Raw genomic sequence first — 18,973 nt, 5'->3', positions numbered from 1 at the left:
TCAGGTTTTACACTTTGTGAGCTTGGCCATTCTGACTGGTGCGGAGTGATACCTCTTTGTAGTATTAATTTACATTGCCCACCTGTTTTGTTGGCCAAAAATGGAGTGAGGGTTTTTCCTGAATATATTAAGGAACAACGCATACAGCCTTTTTGGCAAACTGCATCATTGGTGATGTTCAGCAGCTTTGCATGTGCTTTAATGGTGAGTGCAAACTACCTCTTGAAATCCCTTTCCTGCAATTCTGCCTTGCTTACAAGGCCCTTACAAATACTTGGCTCAAGAAATGACTCCATTAGAGGTGTCAGTGACAACCCTGCAGTGCCCCTGAGCACCAGTTTTCAACTTGTTGTTTAGGGAAGCAGCCACAAAGGGGCAGGATTTCTACAGACCCATTCCGGTTCCTGGGGCACCTGAAGGATAGGGAAATTCTTCTTCCAGATTAGGAAACTAGAGTGGCATATGCCTGTCCAAACATCTAGGGCTTGTGTCTCATTCCATCCCCATTCCCCTTCTTCAAACGGAAAATTCCAAGCTGTGCAAAACTGGCTGTTGAGTGTGCTGCCTTCCGAAAGTGGGGGGACTCTAAGGAAAGGATCTAGGGAACCCGAATACCAGGAGAAGTGGAGATGAGGTGACTTTTCCAAAGTCTTCCCGAACAGATGGTGTACCATCCTCTGGATGTCCCATTCATGTTTTAGCTGTAGGAAGGGTCCCCTGCACCTGGAGACTTGGGACCCATGGAATGGGGGCCAGGCAGTATTACTCAAAAATTGCTGCATTTGCTGTCCCATCCTCACCAAGCCTCTCAGACCCACGAGTGTAGAGCCTTGGGTCCCATCCAGCTGTGTGTCTAGATGTGTTCAGTCCAGGTTGCAACACAGCCCTTTGAACAAATTTTGTAAGAATTTCTCTCTCTCTGTCTGTCTTTTTTTTTTTTGTTCGTGTTATTTAATTTTATAATGGGGTATGGCTGATTTTCAATACTCTGTTTCTTACTGCTCTACATCTACTTGATTCACTTAAAGAGAGACATCAATAAATTCTTTTACAGATTCTTACCAGTCTTATGTATCCTTTTCCGGTGACAACAGTGTTCTGAGTCTAGCTCTTTGAGCTATACAGTAGGTCCTGTTGATTACCTATTTTGTTTCTGGAACCATATCTATGCTAATTACAACCTACTGGTTTATGCATCACCCACACCAACTTTCTCCTTTAGCAGCCATAAGTGTGTTTTCTAAATGTGTGACTCTGTTTCTGTTTTGTAATTGAGTTCATGTGTAGCCGTTTATAGATACCATCTGTAAGTGATACCATATGAGAAGTCTCTTTTTATGTCTGACTTATGTCACTTAGAATGATTGTACCTCAGTCTCCACGAATTGCTGCAACTGGCCTTATTTCATTGATTTAATTGCTCAGGAATATTCCACTGTACGTAAGTACCACATCTTCTTTATCCATTTTTTCCTTCCAAGGACATTTAAGTGGTACCAAGCTGAGGTATTTCTAAACAGAGCAGCACTAAACATAGGGGTGCCTGTGTCCTGTCAATTTTGGGTTTTCCCAAGATATACGCCCAAGAGTGGACATGTGCTCTGTGGCTCTGTTTTTTAGATGTTTCAGGAAACACCATACGCATCTCCAGAGTGGCTGTTGGCAATTTACATCCCACCCATCAGCGTAACAAGGCTCCCTGTTCTCCACAGCCTGTCCTGCATTTCTGGTTTTTACAATTTTTTAGGATGGCCCTTTTCACCGGTGGGAAGTGAGACTTCTTTGTAGTGCTGATTTGCATTGCCCGCTTTCTTGCTAGGCCAAAAAAGGTGTATGCGTTTTTTCCTGAGTATATTCAGGAAAAAACGCATACGCCCTTTTTGGCCAACTGCATCATTGTTGAAGTTCTGCCGCTTTTCATGTGCTTTAAAGGCAACTCAAATCTACCTCTTGAAATCTGTTTCCTGCAATTCTGCCTTGCTTTCAAATCCTCTTCATACCTTACCTCAATATATTTTTGGACGATAGTTATCATTTGTAACTCTGCAGGTTTGTGAATTGCAATGCCCCTGAGGTCCATTTTTCAACTCGCTTTCTTGTGAGCTGGCCACAAAACCGCAGGATTGCTTCAGGCCCTATTATGGTTGGGGGGGGGGCAGGCAGAGCATTTGGTTAATTCTTCTTCCTGGAGGGAGATTAGAGTGACTTGTGCCCGTCCAAATGCCTACAGCTAGTCTCTCATTGGTTCCCCCTCTTCCCGTGCATCCTCTGCACAAATTGCAAACTGTGCGAAACAGGAGGTTAAAGGTGCTGACTCCCCAAGTGTGGAGATTGAGAGTAAAGCGGCTGCAATGGCGAACCCGAGCACCAGGAGATGAAAAATGAGGTGCGTTTTAGAGACCTTTCCCGATCACACGGTGTACAATCCTCTGGGTTTCCCATGCATGTTTTAGCTGTAAGAAGATTCCCTTAAACCTGAAGAGTTGGGACCCTTGGAATGGGTATTATGCAGTATTACTTTAAAGGGTCTGCATTTGCTCACCCAACCTCACCAATCCTCTCAGCCCCAAGAGTGTCCAGCCTTATGTCTCATCCAGCTGTGGTGTAGATGTGGTCAATCCAGGGTGCATCACAGCCCGTGAACGAATTTTTTAAGAATTTCTCTCTCTTTCGCTGTCTTTGTGTTTTGTTTTTGAAATTTATTTTTATAATGGTGTTTAGCTGATTTTCACTTCTGTGTTTATGCCCGTCTACACACACTTGATTCACTTACAGAGAGATATCAGTACATGGTTTTCAGATTCTTATTAGTCAGATATATCCTGCGGTAAGTACGGGGTGTTGAGTCCAGTTCATTGAGCAAGGAGTAGGTCTTGTCTATTACATATTTGGTTTATGGAAAGGTATCTGTGCTAATTTCAAACTCTTGTGTTATGTATCACCCCACCTCACCTTTCCCCTTAAGCAGGCATAAGGGTGTTTTCTAAATGTGTGACTGTTCTGTTTTGTAATTCAATTCATGTGTAGCGATTTTTACATTCCCTCTATAAGTGATATCTTATGATAAGTTTCTTTTTCTGTGTGACTTATTTCACTTAGAATCATCATACCTATATCCACTCATTATGCTGCTACTAGCCTTATGGCATTGATTTCATGGCTGAGTGATATTCCTTTGTACAGAAGTACCACAACTTCTTTATCCATTTTTCTCTTCCCTGGAATATTTAAGGTGTACAGAAGTCGAGGTTCTTGTAAACAGAGCAGCCATAAAGTTTGGCGTGCCTGTGTCTTGTTGATTTTTAGTTTTCCCAAGAGATACGCCTGTGAGTGGAAGTGCCCTATGCTCTGTAGCTCTGTTTTTAGATGTTTTAGGAAACACCGTACACTTCTCCAGAGTGGCTGTTGGTAATTTACATCCTGCCCATCAGCATGCACAAAGTTGTCTGTGTTCACAATGCAATATTACCCATGGGAGAATGAAACAGTGCCGTTTGTACCACCATAGAAGGATCTAGACATAATCACTCAACTTGCAGTAAGAAAGAAACCGAAAGACAGATATCCTATGACATCACTTATAGGTGTTACCTAAAAATTGTTACCACGAACATGATTCCAAGAGAAGGACATCCATGGATTAACATAACAAAATTATTTTTAACCAAATGTAAAGGTGTAAAGATGAATTAATTAGGATATGGGGGTTAACAGACATGTACTAACACATGAAATATATAATCACAAAATGCCTGTGGAATACCAAGAGAGGTCTACTAAACACTCTGTAATAACGTACATGGGAAAGGAACCAAAGATGAATAGACAGATACATAGATATAATGAACCAGATTTTGTAAACGTAGAAGAAACACAACATTTTTATCAAATTTGCTCTGATAATTAATAAAAATTACAATTTATAAAAGAGATAAGAGATACGAAGATATTAGCTCTTGGGGGTTTACCCTGGCACATTCCACTCTAATTTGCAGCCTACTAACACGATTTCCATTAAGGCTCTGTTGCCCAAGAACCCAGAGTTGGAAATGTAGAAATGCTGCCACCTTGTGGCCGTTTCCCGCAAGAGCGGCTTTAAGCCCACAGCTAATGGTCACTTAACATTCACAAGGACTCAGGGCTGTAAAGGACACCTGCCCTAAAAAATTGTGCTGAGGTCGGGAATGGACAAAAAAATTCAAAACAGGCAAATTTTTCAAGAAGATAGTATGAAGAGGTAAGTTTGACTCACTCTCTGTTAAAATAAAGGAAAATGGATAAAAGCTCAAACTCAGGAATTATTAGACTCATGCAAATCTAATGTACAAAAAGGTTTCAACTCACACTCCAGTCGACTGACCATCAGCAAAAAGTCTACAAACAATAAGTGCTGGAGGGGTTTTAGAGAACTGTGTACCCTCTAGCTGTTGGTGATATATAAAGTGGTAACAGCCAATAATGAGAACAGAAAGGAGCTGTGTTTAAAAGTAAAAATTGAGGTACCATTCAATCCAGCAGTTCCACCACTGGGCCTCTCACCTGAGAAAACCAGAATCGAGAAGACCGGGGCTGCAAAAGCTTCACTGCAGCCTTATTCACAATAACCAAGACATGGAAGCAACCTAAATGTCCATCAACAGATGAATGGACAAAGAAGAAGTGGTCCATGTACACAATGGAATATTAGCCGTGGAAAACAATGAAACACTGCTCTTTGAGGTACCATAGATGAGCCTAGAAATAATCACAGAACATGAGGTAAGTTGGAAAGCAAAAGACATATATCCTATGATATCACTTGTAGGTGTTACCTAACAACTGACAAAAGTGGACATATTTCCACAGAGACACACACAGACTTAAAAAACAAACTATGCATATCCAAAAGGAAAGGTGGGTGGAATGGATAAATTAAGATTAGTGTTACCATATGTATACAAATACATATTATATACATATATCACAAACACCGACAATATAGCAAGGGAGGTCTACGGAACACTCTGTAATATTTTACATGGGAAGAGGATCTGTACATAAATAGACATATATAATGTACAAATGAACCAGATTGTGTACACCTAGGACAAACAATATTCTAATCATTACCCTGATTTAAAAAAATTTTTTAACCAAGAAGTAGTAATGAGATATAAACTTATGGGCGTTTCTCCTAGCATATTCCGTTCTAATTTACAGCCTAGGAACACGACTTCCAGAAAGGCTCTGCTGCCCTAGTACCCAGATTTGGGAATGGAGAAATGCTGCCTCCTTGTGGCCGTTTCCCACAACAGCAGCTTTAAACCCAGTGCTAATGGCCACTAAATATTCACCAAACTTTCAGGTCTGTAAATTACACCTGCCCTCCAAACAAATTCTGGGGTCGAAAATCGACCAAAAAATTCAAAAGAGGGCAACCTTCCAAGAAGACGATTTCAAGAGGTATATTGTACTCACACTTTTTTCTTTTTTTTTTTAACAGAAAAGCAAAAGACGTGGAAAAATGATGAATTTTAGGAATTTTTAAAGACTTGCAAACCCAAATTACAAAAACCTATCAGCTCACAGCAGTCACAATGGTCATTAGCAAAAGTGCTGCAAACAATAAATGCTGAAGGGATTGTGGAGAAATGTGTACCCTGGTTTGAAGGGGGATGTGGTAAGAGCCGTTAATGAAAACACAATGGAGGTGCTTTGTAAAGGGAAACATTGAGCTACTAGTCAATCAATCACACCCACTGCTGGACCTATCACCTGAGAAAATGAGAATCAAAAAGTCACAGGCTGGCACTCCTGCACTCCAGCAATATTTACCATAGCCAACACTTGGAAGCAATGAAAATGTCCATGAACAGAGGATTGCACCAAGAAGAAGTGGTCCATGTACACAATGGAATATTACTCCAATAAAAAATATAAATTAAAATTCAAAAACAAACAAAAGTAAGGAGACATCAGCATTTGTAGGGTTTATCTGGGCACATTCCACTCTAATTTATAACCGAGGAACACCACTGGCCGGAAGGTCTTTTTCCCTAGTACCAGCATGGGGAATGAAGAAAGGCTGCCGCACTCTGGCCATTACCTGCAAAAGCAGCTTTAAAGCCTGTGCTAATGGTCACTTCATGTGAACAAGTACTGCAGGGGTGTAAATGAAGCCTGCCCTCAAAATGTCTTGAGGGAGGTAATGACCAAAAAATTTCAAAACGTGACACATACTTTAAGAAAACACTTTGAAGAACTAAGCTGTACTCACAGTTTGAAAAATAAAAGGACATGCCTTAAAGCTCAGTTTCAAGGGATTATGAGACACATGCAAATTCAACCACAAAGAGGTATCAGCTCACACCAGTCATAATATCCATCGGCAAGAAAACTACAAACAATAAATGCTGAAGGTGTTGTGGAGAAATGCATACCCTCAACTTTAAGTGGGATGTAACCTGGAAAGAGCCACTGATGGAACATAATGGTGGTGCCTTTAAAAGGTAAACACTGTGCTACCATATGATACAGGAGGACCACTCCTGGGCCTATAACATAAGAAGACAGAATTGGAAAGACACAGGCAGGCAAATGTGCACTGCAGTAGTATTACAATAGCCAAGACATGGAGGCAACCAAAAAGTCCATCAAGAGGTGAGTGGACAAACGAGAACTGGTACATGTACAGATGGAATACTAGCTAGGGGGAAAAAATGAAAAAATGGCATTTGCAGCACCATAGATGATTCTAGAGGTAATCAGGCAAATTGTACTAAGTCAGACAGCAAAAGACACATATCCTGTAATATCACTTATACGTGTTACCTAAAAATTGATACCAATGAAGATATTTCCACAGAGAAAGGCAATCACAGATTCATTAAACAAACTTATGGTTCACCAAATGGAAAGGTGTGAGGATTGGATACATTAAGATATTGGGGTTAACATAGATATAGAAACACATGTGAAATATGTAATCACCAAAGACCTATGGAATACCAAGAGAAGACTACTCAACATTGTGTCATAACCTACATGAGAAAATGATCCAAAGAAGTATAGATATATGTATATGTGTAAAAGAAACACATGTTGCACACCTAGAACAAAGAAAACATTGTAATCAAATTTGCTGTGATAAAAAATAAAAATTAAATTAAAAAAAGAACAAGAAGTAGTGAGATTTAAACTTAAGGGGCTTTTTGCTGGCACATTGCATTCTAATTTACAACCAGAACACGACTTCCATTAAGGCTCTGTCATCACTAATAAAGCAGCTTTATAAGCAATGTTGAAGGTAGCTTAAAAGAAGTCTCACTAATTATTGATAGTAACAAGAAAACAAACAAAAGTAAAAATCTCACTGCAAAAAGTATACGTAGAGTAAGGGTAGTAGATCAAACACTTATTAAACTTCCGTAAAGAATAAAAGACAACAGTATTTTTTAAAGAGAGGGCCCAAATAAATCAGAAATGAAAGAGATGATGTTACAAGAGACACCACAGAAATACAAAGTATCCTAAGATACACACAGGGTAACTCAGGGCTCAGACTGGACAGAGCCCACTCTCCTCCATTCCCCTGTACATGACTTACAGGAGCCTCAGGAACAGAGGAGGTGCTCCCTGAGGAGAGGCACAAGATAGAAAATGTTAGGCATTAACATGACTGCATTCATCTTAAACATGCCTTAACTACGTTCACGCGAGATGATTTTGTCCTGTATGTACATCAGCATCTCTCATCGGAACTGCAGATCTTTGGCTTCACCACCTCTACTGACAGCATTAGCTTCACCTGCTGTGGACCATCTCTTATAGGATTTCTAGAACCACAAAGCATCAAAGCTTCACAGGACCCAGAGTCTGTGTGACTCCACTCAGAGTCTCAGAGTCTCAATTGCACTCAGAGACTCAGAGTCTCAACAGAGACTCAACTCTTGGAGGGCACGCACAAAGTAGTGTGTACATCAGGACCCAGGGGAAGGAGCAGTGACCCTGTAGACGAATGACCAGACCTACCTGCTAGTTTTACAGGGTCTCCTGCAGAGGCAGGGAGTGGCTGTGTCTCAGCATTCGGACAACAACACTGGCAGCAGAATTTCTGCGAAATACACCTTGGTGTGCGCCCTCCCGGAGTCCGCCATTAGCAGCATCAAAAGCAAGGTAGGCTCCAGTGTTGGGTTGCCTCAGACCAAACAACCAACAGGGAGGGAACCCAGCCCCATGCATCAGCAGACAAGTGGATTAAACTTTTTATTAAAGTTTTATTTAATCTGCAGACAAGCAGATTAAAGCTCTGCCCACCAGAGCAACACCCAGCTCTACCCACCACCAGTCCCTCCCATCAGGAAGCTTGCGACTCATCCACTGGAGAGCAGACAGCAGAAGCAAGAAGAACTACAATTCTGCAGACTGTGGAAGGAAAACCACATTCACAGAAAGATAGACAAAATGAAATGGCAGAGGACTTTATACCAGATCAAGGAACAAGAAAAACAACGAAATGAGGTAGGGATAGGCAACCTTCCAGAAAAAGAATTCGGAATAATGATAGTGAAGATGATCCAAGACCTTGGAAAAAGAATGGAGGCAAAGATCGAGAAGATGCAAGAAATGCTTAACAAAGACCTAGAAGAATTAAAGAAAAAAAACCTAGAAGAATTAAAGAACAAACAAACTGATGAACAATACAATAACTGAAATGAAAAATACACTAGAAGGAATCAGTAGCAGAATAACTGTGGCAGAAGAACGGATAAGTGACCTGGAAGACAGAAAGTTGGAAATCACTGCCGTGGAACAGAATAAAGAAAAAGAATGAAAATAAATGAAGACACCCTAAGAGACCTCTGGGACAACATTAAATGCAACAACATTCGCATTATAGGGGTCCTAGATGGAGAAGAGAGAGAGAAAGGACTCGAGAAAATATTTGAAGAGATTATAGTTGAAAACTCCCCTAGCATGGGAAAAGAAATAGCCACCCAATTCCAGGAAGTGCAGAGAGTCCCAGGCAGGATCAACCAAAGGAGAAAAATGCCAAGACACATGGTAATCAAATTGAGAAACATTAAAGACAAAGAAAAATTATTGAAAGCAACAGGGGAAAAATGACAACATACAAGGGAACTCCCATAAGGTTAACAGCTGATTTCTCAGCAGAAAATCTACAAGCCAGAAGGGAGTGGCATGATACATTTAAAGTGATGAAGGGAAGAAGCTACAACCAAGATGACTCTACCTGGCAAGGATCTAATTCAGATTCGATGGAGAAATCAAGAGCTTTACAGACAAGCAAAAGCTAAGAGAATTCAGCACCATGAAACCAGCTCTACAACAAATGCTAAAGGAACTTCTCTAAGTGGGAAACACAAGAGAAGAAAAGGACCCACCAAGACAAACCCATAACAATTAAGAAAATAGTAATAGGAACATACATATCGATAATTACCTTAAACTTGAATGGATTAAATGCTCCAACCAAAAGACACAGGCTCGCCGAATGGATACAAAAACAAGACCCATATATATGCTGTCTACAAGAGACCCATTTCAGACCTAGGGACACATACAGACTGAGAGTGTGGGGATGGAAAAATATATTCCATGCAAATGAAAATCAAAAGAAAGCTGGAGTAGCAGTACTCATATCAGATAAAATAGACTTTAAAATAAAGAATGTTACAAGAGACAAGGAAGGACACTACATAATAATCAAGGGATCATTCCAAGAAGATTTAACAATTATAAATATATATGTACCCAACATAGGAGCACCTCAATATATAAGGCAACTGCTAACAGCTATAAAAGAGGAAATCAATGGTAACACAATAATAGCGGGGGACTTTAACACCTCACTTACACCAATGGAGATCATCCAGACAGAAAATTAATAAGGAAACACAAGCTTTAAATGACACAATAGACCAGATAGATTTAATTGATATTTATAGGACATTCCATCCAAAAACAGCAGATTACACATTCTTCTCAACAGCACACGGAACATACTCCAGGATAGATCACATCTTGGGTCACAAATAAAGCCTCAGTAAATTTAAGAAAACTGAAATCATATCAAGCAGCTGTTCCGAACACAATGCTATGAGATTAGAAATCAATTACAGGGAAAAAAACGTAAAAAACACAAACACATGGAGGCTAAGCAATACGTTACTAAATAACCAAGAGATCACTGAAGAAATCAAAGAGGAAATCAAAAACTACCTAGAGACAAATGGCAACAAAAACACGATAATCCAAAACCTATGGGATGCAGCAAAAGCAGTTCTAAGAGGGAAGTTTATAGCAAATACAAGCCTTCCTCAAGAAACAAGAAAAATCTCAAACAATCTAACCTTACACCTAGAGGAACTAGAGAAAGAAGAACAAAACCCAAAGTTAGCAGAAGGAAGGAAATCATAAAGATCAGAGCATAAATAAATGAAATAGAAACAAAGAAAACGATAGCAAAGATCAATAAAAGTAAAAGCTGGTTCTTTGAGAAGATAAACAAAAATGATAAACCTTTAGCCAGACGCAAGAGGGAGAGGACTCAAATCAATAAAATTAGAAGTGAAAAGGGGGAAGTTACAACAGACACCACAGAAATGCAAAGCATCCTAAGAGACTACTACAAGCAACTCTATGCCAATAAAATGGACAACCCAGAAGAAATGCATAAATTCTTAGAAAGGTATAACCTTCCAAGACTGAATCAGGAAGAAAGAGAAAATAAGAACAAACCTATCACAAGCAATAAAATTGAAACTGTGATTTAAAATCTTCCAACAAACAAAAGCCCAGAACCAGATGGCATCACAGGTGAATTCTATGAAACATTTAGAGAAGAGCTAACACCCAGCCTTCTCAAACTCTTCAAAACAATTGCAAGGGAAGGAACACTCCCAAACTCATTCTGTGAGGCCACCATCACCCTGACAACAAAACCAGACAAAAGATACTACGAGGAAAGAAAATTAGAGACCAATATCACTGATGACTATAGATGTAAAAGTCCTCAACAAAATACTAGCAAACAGAATTGAACAACACTAAAAGGATCATACACCATGATCAAGTGGGGTTTATCCCAGGGATGCAAGGATTCTTCAGTATACACAAATTGATCAATGTGATATACCATATTAACAAATTGTAGAATAAAAACCATATGATCGTCTCAATAGATGCAGGAAAAGGTTTTGAGAAAATTCAACACCCATTTATGATAAAAACTCTGCAGAGTGTGGGCATACAGGGAAACTACCTCACCATAATAAAGGCCGTATATGACAAACCCACAGCAAACATCATTCTCAATGGTGAAAAACTGAAAGCATTTCCTCTAAGATCAGGAACAAGACAAGGATGTCCACTCTTGCCACTATTATTCAACATAGTTTTGGAAGTCCTAGCCACAGCAATCAGAGAAGAAAAAGAAATAAAAGGAATACAATTTGGAAAGAAGAAGTAAAATTGTCACTGTTTGTAGACGACATGATACCATAGATAGAGAATCCTAAAGATGCCACCAGAAAACTACTAGAGCTAATCAATGAATTTGGTAAAGTTGCAGGATACAAAATTAATGCACAGAAATCTCTTGCAGTCTTATACACTAACAATGAAAGATCAGAAAGAGAAATTAAGGAAACTATCCCATTACCACTGCAACAAAAAGAATAAAATACCTAGGAATAAACCTACCAAATGAAGTAAAAGACCTGTACTCAGAAAACTCTAAGACACTGATGAAAGAAATCAAAGATGATATAAACAGATGGAGACATATACCATGTTCTTGGATTAGAAAAATCAATATTGTGAAAATGACTGTACTACCCAAAGCAATCTACAGATTCATTGCAATCCCTATCAAACTACCGGTGGAATCTTCTACAGAATGAGAACAAAAAAATCTTAAAATTTGTAGGGAGACACAAAAGAACACAGATAGCCAAAGCAGTCTTGAGAGGAAAAAAGAGAGCTGGAGGGATGAGACTTCAGACTATACTACAAAGCTACAGTAATCAAGAAAATATGGTACTGGCACAAAAACAGAAATATAGATCAATAGAACAGGATAGAAAGCACAGAGATAAACCCACGTACCCATGATTAACTAATCTATGACAAAAGAGGCAAGGGTATACAATGGAGAAAAGACAGTGTCTTCAGTAAGTGGTGCTGGGAAAACTGGACAGCTACATGTAAAAGAATGAAATTAGAACACTCCCTAACACCATACGCAAAAATAAACTCAAAATGGATTAGAGACTGAAATGTAAGACCGGACACTATAAAACTCTAAGAGGAAAACATAGGATGAATACTCTTTGACATAAATCACAGCAAGATCTTTTTTGATCCACCTCCTAGAGTAATGGAATAAAAAACAAAAATAAACAAATGGGACCAAATGAAACTTAAAAGCTTTTGCAAAGCAAAGGAAACTACAAACAAGATGAAAAGACAACCCTCAGACAGGGAGAAAATATTTGCAAATGACTCAACGGACAAAGGATTAATCTCCACTATATATAAATAGCTCATGGAGCTCAACAGTAAAAAAAACAACCCAATCCAAAAATGGGCAGATGACCTAAATAAACATTTGTCCCTAGAAGACATACAGATGGCGAAGAAGCACATGAAAAGCTACTCTACGTCACTAATTATTAGAGAAATATAAACCAGAACTACAATGAGGTATCACCTCACACCAGTTAGAATGGGCATCATCAGAAAATCTACAAACAACAAATGCTGGAGAGGGTGTGGAGAAAAGGGAACCCCCTTGCACTATTTGTGGGAATGTAAATTGATACAGTCACTATGGAGAACAGTATGGAGGTTCCTTAAAAAACTAAAAATAGGGTTTCCCTGGTGGTGCAGTGGTTGAGAGTCCACCTGCCGATGCAGGGGACACGGGTTCGTGCCCCGGTCCGGGAAGATCCCACATGCCGCGGAGCAGCAGGGCCCGTGAGCCATGGCCGCTGAGCCTGCGCGTCTGGAGCCTGTGCTCCGCAAAGGGAGAGGCCACAAGAGTGAGAGGCCCGGGTACCGCAAAAAAAAAAAAAAAAAAAAAAAAAAACTAAAAATAGAATTACCATATGACCCAGCAATCATATAGATAGATAGATAGATAGATAGATAGATAGATAGATAGATATAATTTCAGATGCTTTTCCCTTATAGGTTATTACAAAATATTGAATATAGTTCCCTGTGCTCTAGAATAGGTCCTTGTTCGTTATCTATTATATACATAGTAGTGTGTATGTGTTAAGGGGTTGGTAGTTTAAAACAGATGTTACAGAAGCATCTGAGGTTTGGAGAGAGAAAATGACTTGCCTCACTTTGCAGAGTTAGACAAGAGGGGTAGCTCTTAAATTCATATCTGTCTAAATCCTCATTTTCATCCCTGGAAATGGCCTCTGAAGGTTCACCAAGCTCAGGAGGGACTTCAGGAACCAGGAGGAAGGATATATCTGTGGCCTAAGCAGGTACCTCGCTGTGGGCAGGGGTTTTCAGGCCTTGCCCCTTTCCGTGTGTCTGGGTCATGGGGACCGAGGGAACCACTGGGGAAGGAAAAAGGTTACAGGAATTACAGTGTGCCTCTACCTACTGCTGGGTAACCAAATGCAGACCACTAGCTTCAGTAAGCAGGAGCACCCCTACAAAAAGGAGAGAAAAATATTCTTTGAAAGAATTTGCCATTCCCCCTCAAAACAGGGACATTGTCATTTAGGAAAAAATTTTTAATTTAATTTATAATTTATACTGTTTCCATTTTGAATTCTATATGGAGAATAACATAATTTTTTAAATTTATAATTTACATATTATATGAAGCTTGGGCACTGTAAAGTTTTGTGGGGTTTTTTGTTGTTGTTGTTGTTTGTTGTTTTGGTTTTTTTTGCGGTACACGGGCCTCTCACTGTTGTGGCCTCTCCCGCTGCGGAGCACAGGCTCCGGACGCGCAGGCTCAGCGGCCATGGCTCACGGGCCCAGCCACTCTGCGTCATGTGGGATCTTCCCAGACCGGGGCACGAACCTGTGTCCTCTGCATCGGCAGGCAGACTCTCAACCACTGCACCACCAGGGAAGCCCTGTAAAGTTTTTTTTTAATGGATTTTTTAAAATCAGTTTTAAGCTCAAAGCAAAATTGAGCAGAAGATACAGAGTGTTCCCATGTACCCCTTGTCACCACACATACACTGACTTGCCCATTATCAACATCTGCACCAAAGTGGTACATTTGTTACAATCGATGAACCTACACTGACACATCATCATCAACCAAAATTCATAGTTTACGTTAGGGTTCACTCTTGGTGTTGTACATTCTATGAGTTTGGACAAATGTAGAATAACATGTATCACCATTATAGTATCACACAGAGTAGTTTCACTGCCCTAAACATCCTCTGTGTTTCACCTATTCATCCCTCCCTCCCACCCCAGAACCCCTTCTAACCACTGATCTTTTCGCTTTCCTCATAGTTTTTTACCTTTTCCAGAATGACATATAGTTGAGATCATATACTATGTAGCCTTTACAGATGGCTTCTTTCACTTAGTAGTACACATTTAAGGTTCCTCCATGTCTTTTTATGGCTTGATAGCCATTTCTTTTTAACACAATAATATTCTATTGTCTGGATGTATCACAGTTTATCCCTTCACCTACTGAAGGACATCTTGGTTGCTTCCAAGTTTTGGCAATTATGAGCAAACATCCATGTGCAGGTTTTGATGTGGACATAAATTTTCTACTCTTGGTTAAATACCAAGGAGCATGATTGCTGGATTGTATGGTAAGAGTAAATTTATTTTTGTAAGAAATTGCCAAACTATCTTCCAAAGTGACTGCATCACTTCACACTCCCATCAGCAATGAATGAGAGTTCTTGTTCCACATCGTTGTCAGCATTTGGTATTATCAGTGTTCTGGATTTTGGCCATTCTACTGAGTGTGTAGTGGTATCTCAATGTTGTGTTAATTTGCCATTCCCTAATGACTTAAGCTGTGGAGTGTCTTTTCATATGCTTATTTGCCATCTGTGTATCTTCTTTGGTGAGGTATCTGCTAAGGTCTTCTGCCCATTTTAATTGGTTGGTTTGTTTTCTTATTGTTGAGTTTTCAGAGTTCTTTGTGTATTTTGGATTACAGTTTTTTATCAGATGTGTGTTTGGCCAATATTTTCTCCCAGTCTTTGGTTTATCTTCTCATTCTCTTGACACTATAAGTTTTTCAGTTCTTAAACCCTTTAAGGTTATAGCCCAGTCTTAAAACCATCTTCACTCTGTCTGAATATAGGAAACTGTTATTGCTAACACTGATGCCTTCCAGCCCCCAAATACCAAAAGTGTTAACAAGAAAAATCACCTGAAATTTAGATCCTGTGCCAAGATCTACCAAGTGCTAATAATCCACACAGATGGCCATGACCTCTTATCTTAAATGTGCTTATGAAAGAGCCTTGGGAACACTGTATGAGCAGACTGCCGACTCACAAAGCACAGAATCCTGCTATAGAATTACCATCACATTGTATCAGGGGCTTAATCTGAGCCTTAGACCTGACAGTGACCGTTTCCAGAATTACAGGTTAGGAGACCCTGAGGATCAAATCTGTCTGGTAAATAAGCATTTATTATTATTTCATTCTAATATTTCTCAGGTGACCGTTATGTTTATGACAAACATGAGTTATAAAGACATATAAATTTCACCAGGTAATTATTATCTTGTAGATGCTATATGGCATATATATAAATTTAAATTGCCTTTCTGGTGAGAGAGGCAATAAATCTTGAGAATCGCTGTGGTTAACTGTATCCATAAAGTCTTAGTTTAGGGAGAGAACTTAAAGTTCATCTCATTTGATCATCTTCCTAATGCAAGAATCAGAAAAGCCTAGACAGGAATTCTGGTTTCAAATTGACTGGCTTTGTGAGCATAAGCAAGTTATTTGATATCCTTGAGACCTTGCTTTTTCTTCTGTAAAATGAGTATCCTAGACTTCTGGTTGGACATGGCTGATGGAACACACATGTTTGTCTCCATTCCCTCTTTAAACCCTCATAAAATTGCAGCAAAGAATTTTTCTACCCATAAGAAACAAGAGAATGAGAGAGGTAAAAATCATGGACAAAATGCTTATAAGCAGAAAGAAGCCAACTTCTTTCAGGGAAAAAAGCCAATTCACAACCCAAAGAATCACAGAGAGTTTCAGGAATTGGCAGGGACATGGCACTGCTAAGGATGGGGGAATGGGATAGGATAGGAAATAGAAAAATTGGTAAGGAAGCAGATAAAGTCCTGGGTTCCCCTTCCAGCCACATGTAGCCTGATCTTCCTTCACAGCAGCTGAAGATTGGAGGAGGAATTGAACCAAGGGACTCAGAGATGCCAGGAATAGCGAAAGATAGGCTGCTAACACTAAAAACAAGGGGATTGGGCAAAAAGTCTACTTTGGGGATGGTGAAGTGCCCAAGGCCCCTGTGTTAATCAAAACAAATGCCCCCTCCCCGAAAATTGTCCACATCCTAATCCTCAGAACCTATGAATGTGTTACATTACATGGCAAAGACAAATTAAGGTACTAGATGGAATTAAGGTAGTTAATAAGTTGACTTTATAACAGGAAGATTATGCTGGATTATTTAGTGAGCCCAATATAATCACAAGCATCCTTAAAACTGAAAGGCAGAGGCAGAGTGTCACTTAGAGGAAGATGTGACTACAGAAGAAAAGCACAATGATGCAGGTTTGCTGGCTTTGAAGACAGATGAAGGGAGCCACAAGCCAAGGTATGTGGGTGGCCTCTAGGAGCTAGAAAAGACACGGAAATGGATTGTGCTCTAGGGCATCCAGAAAACACAGCTGACACCTTGATTTTAGCCCATCGTGACCTGTGTCAGACTTCTGTTCTACAGAACTGTAAGATAGTAAGTCTGTTGTTTGAGCCACCATATTTATGGTCATTTGTTACAGAAGCAACAGAAAACTAATCCATCCCCTCAGGAAGCAATAGTATAGTACACGCATGTCATTTAGAAATACAGAATAGATTCCAGAAGAAACGCTAGAAAAACTGAACATGGCTGGGGAGAGGGAGTTGGTGGTGGGGTAGAGTAGATAAGGGGTCTGCATGTTTTCACTGTTAAGTCTTGTAAAAGCGTGTAACCTTTACAATTATGCTGCAATATTATGGTAAAAAATACAACTAAAAAAACACTAAGTTTCTTAGAAAATTTAGATATAGTCAACTTGGTCTGCCACAGGTGATGAAAACCATGTTCTGAACAATTGAATTAACCAGTTATGACCCAGCCATTCTGTAACGTGCAAGATTGCTCTATGTCACATTATTCTATTATGTGTTTTTCACTTTACTTTAAAACTCTCTCTTATCATTTAAATAGTCAATGTTGGGACTTCCCTGGCAGTACAGTGGTTAAGACTTCGCCTTCCAATGCAGGGGTTGTGGGTTCAATCCCTGGTCAGGAACTAAGATCCCACATGCCTCGGCCAAAAAGCCAAAACATAAAACAAAAGGAATATTGTAACAAATTCAATAAAGACTTTAAAAAGATACATTTAAATAAATAAATAGTCAATGTTATATGCTTAAAGTGTAAACATTTGCATCATCATATATGTGAAATCATTAAACATATGATGTTTACATGAGTGCAACAGTATTTCTTTTATAGTTTTATCATTTGACTAGCAGAGCATCCCATGTTCTCTTGATTTCTGCCATGTTCAGCCCCTATGATCGTGACCAGCGTGTAGTCTTTGGAATAAATCTCAGCATTCTGAAGATTTTCAGTATAAAAGATGGGTTTTAGAGTACAGCTGAAACCATATTGAAGTGTTTCTCCTTGTAAACCATAGGAGGTCCAACAAAGTATCTGTAACAGAAATGAAATTTATTTCTATTTTTCTACTATTTTTAGTATAAAAACAATTTGCTATTGGGACTTGAAAGAACCCCTTCCAGAATGATAAACTCTAAATTCAGGTTACTTCTGTAAGGTGAGGGTCACGGAGGAAAAAGGGAGAGTCCTATGTGTTGACTACACAGCTGTGCCTTTGCTCTGTTTGTAGTGTTGTCTGATGTATTTTTAAGAGGCTACTTTCTCATTCATCTCTATTATATACTTAACAAGTAACTTGTATGAAATAAATATAAGTGATGACAGTGGTACCTTGAATACATCTTACGGTAAAATTAACATCCTGCCTTCATTTGATTGCTTTCTGAGATAGTGGACACTTTGGTGATGACAATATTCACCTGCCCACAAACACGTATCATCCGCACATGCATGGACATGTATCTTGAACACGTCACAGTGTATTTGTGATGACTTGCTTCACTTGTGTTAAGGAAACATCTTAAAATGCTCCTGAGGTCACTAGTTTCTGTGTGAAGTCATACTATGTGGTCAGTTCACTTACTGCAGCCAGTTGTAAAGGTACCAACCTGAATTTCAGCTATGAGATCTTTCATTAAAGAAATATGATATATTTTTACAAGAAATTCTATTTCTATGTACTTTAACCCAGATGAAAGAAAGATGATTATTTTCATTATTACTAGTCTTTGGGGAGTTGGAAACAGACTTAATATTATGCTGTCACTAAGCAAATTAAAGGATTTTTCCTTTAGCCAATATTATAAATACCAACATTTGTTTTGAAAAGAAATTTTACAAATTGCAATATTTCCCTTTTGTATAGCTGCAAATGAATGATTTAACTTAATCTCATTTCTACTCTGATTTCAAACCCTTCTTACACACTTTGATTAAATAATTTATCCAAATGAGAACTGGTCTCTTTACTTCCATCTTTGTATCCCTCATAAGCACATGTTCCTTTGTTAGGCCAACTCAAACACCTAGTGCTGAATATTTAATTTGAAGAGAATCCCCAGCATCTGGCATTAACTGTCAGTCT

The sequence above is a fragment of the Mesoplodon bidens genome (assembly GCF_964165515.1).
Source record: "Mesoplodon bidens genome assembly, chromosome: 8".
Taxonomy (NCBI): domain Eukaryota; kingdom Metazoa; phylum Chordata; class Mammalia; order Artiodactyla; family Ziphiidae; genus Mesoplodon; species Mesoplodon bidens.
The sequence above is the reverse complement of the archived record's forward strand: the minus strand, read 5'-3'. Positions refer to the sequence as shown.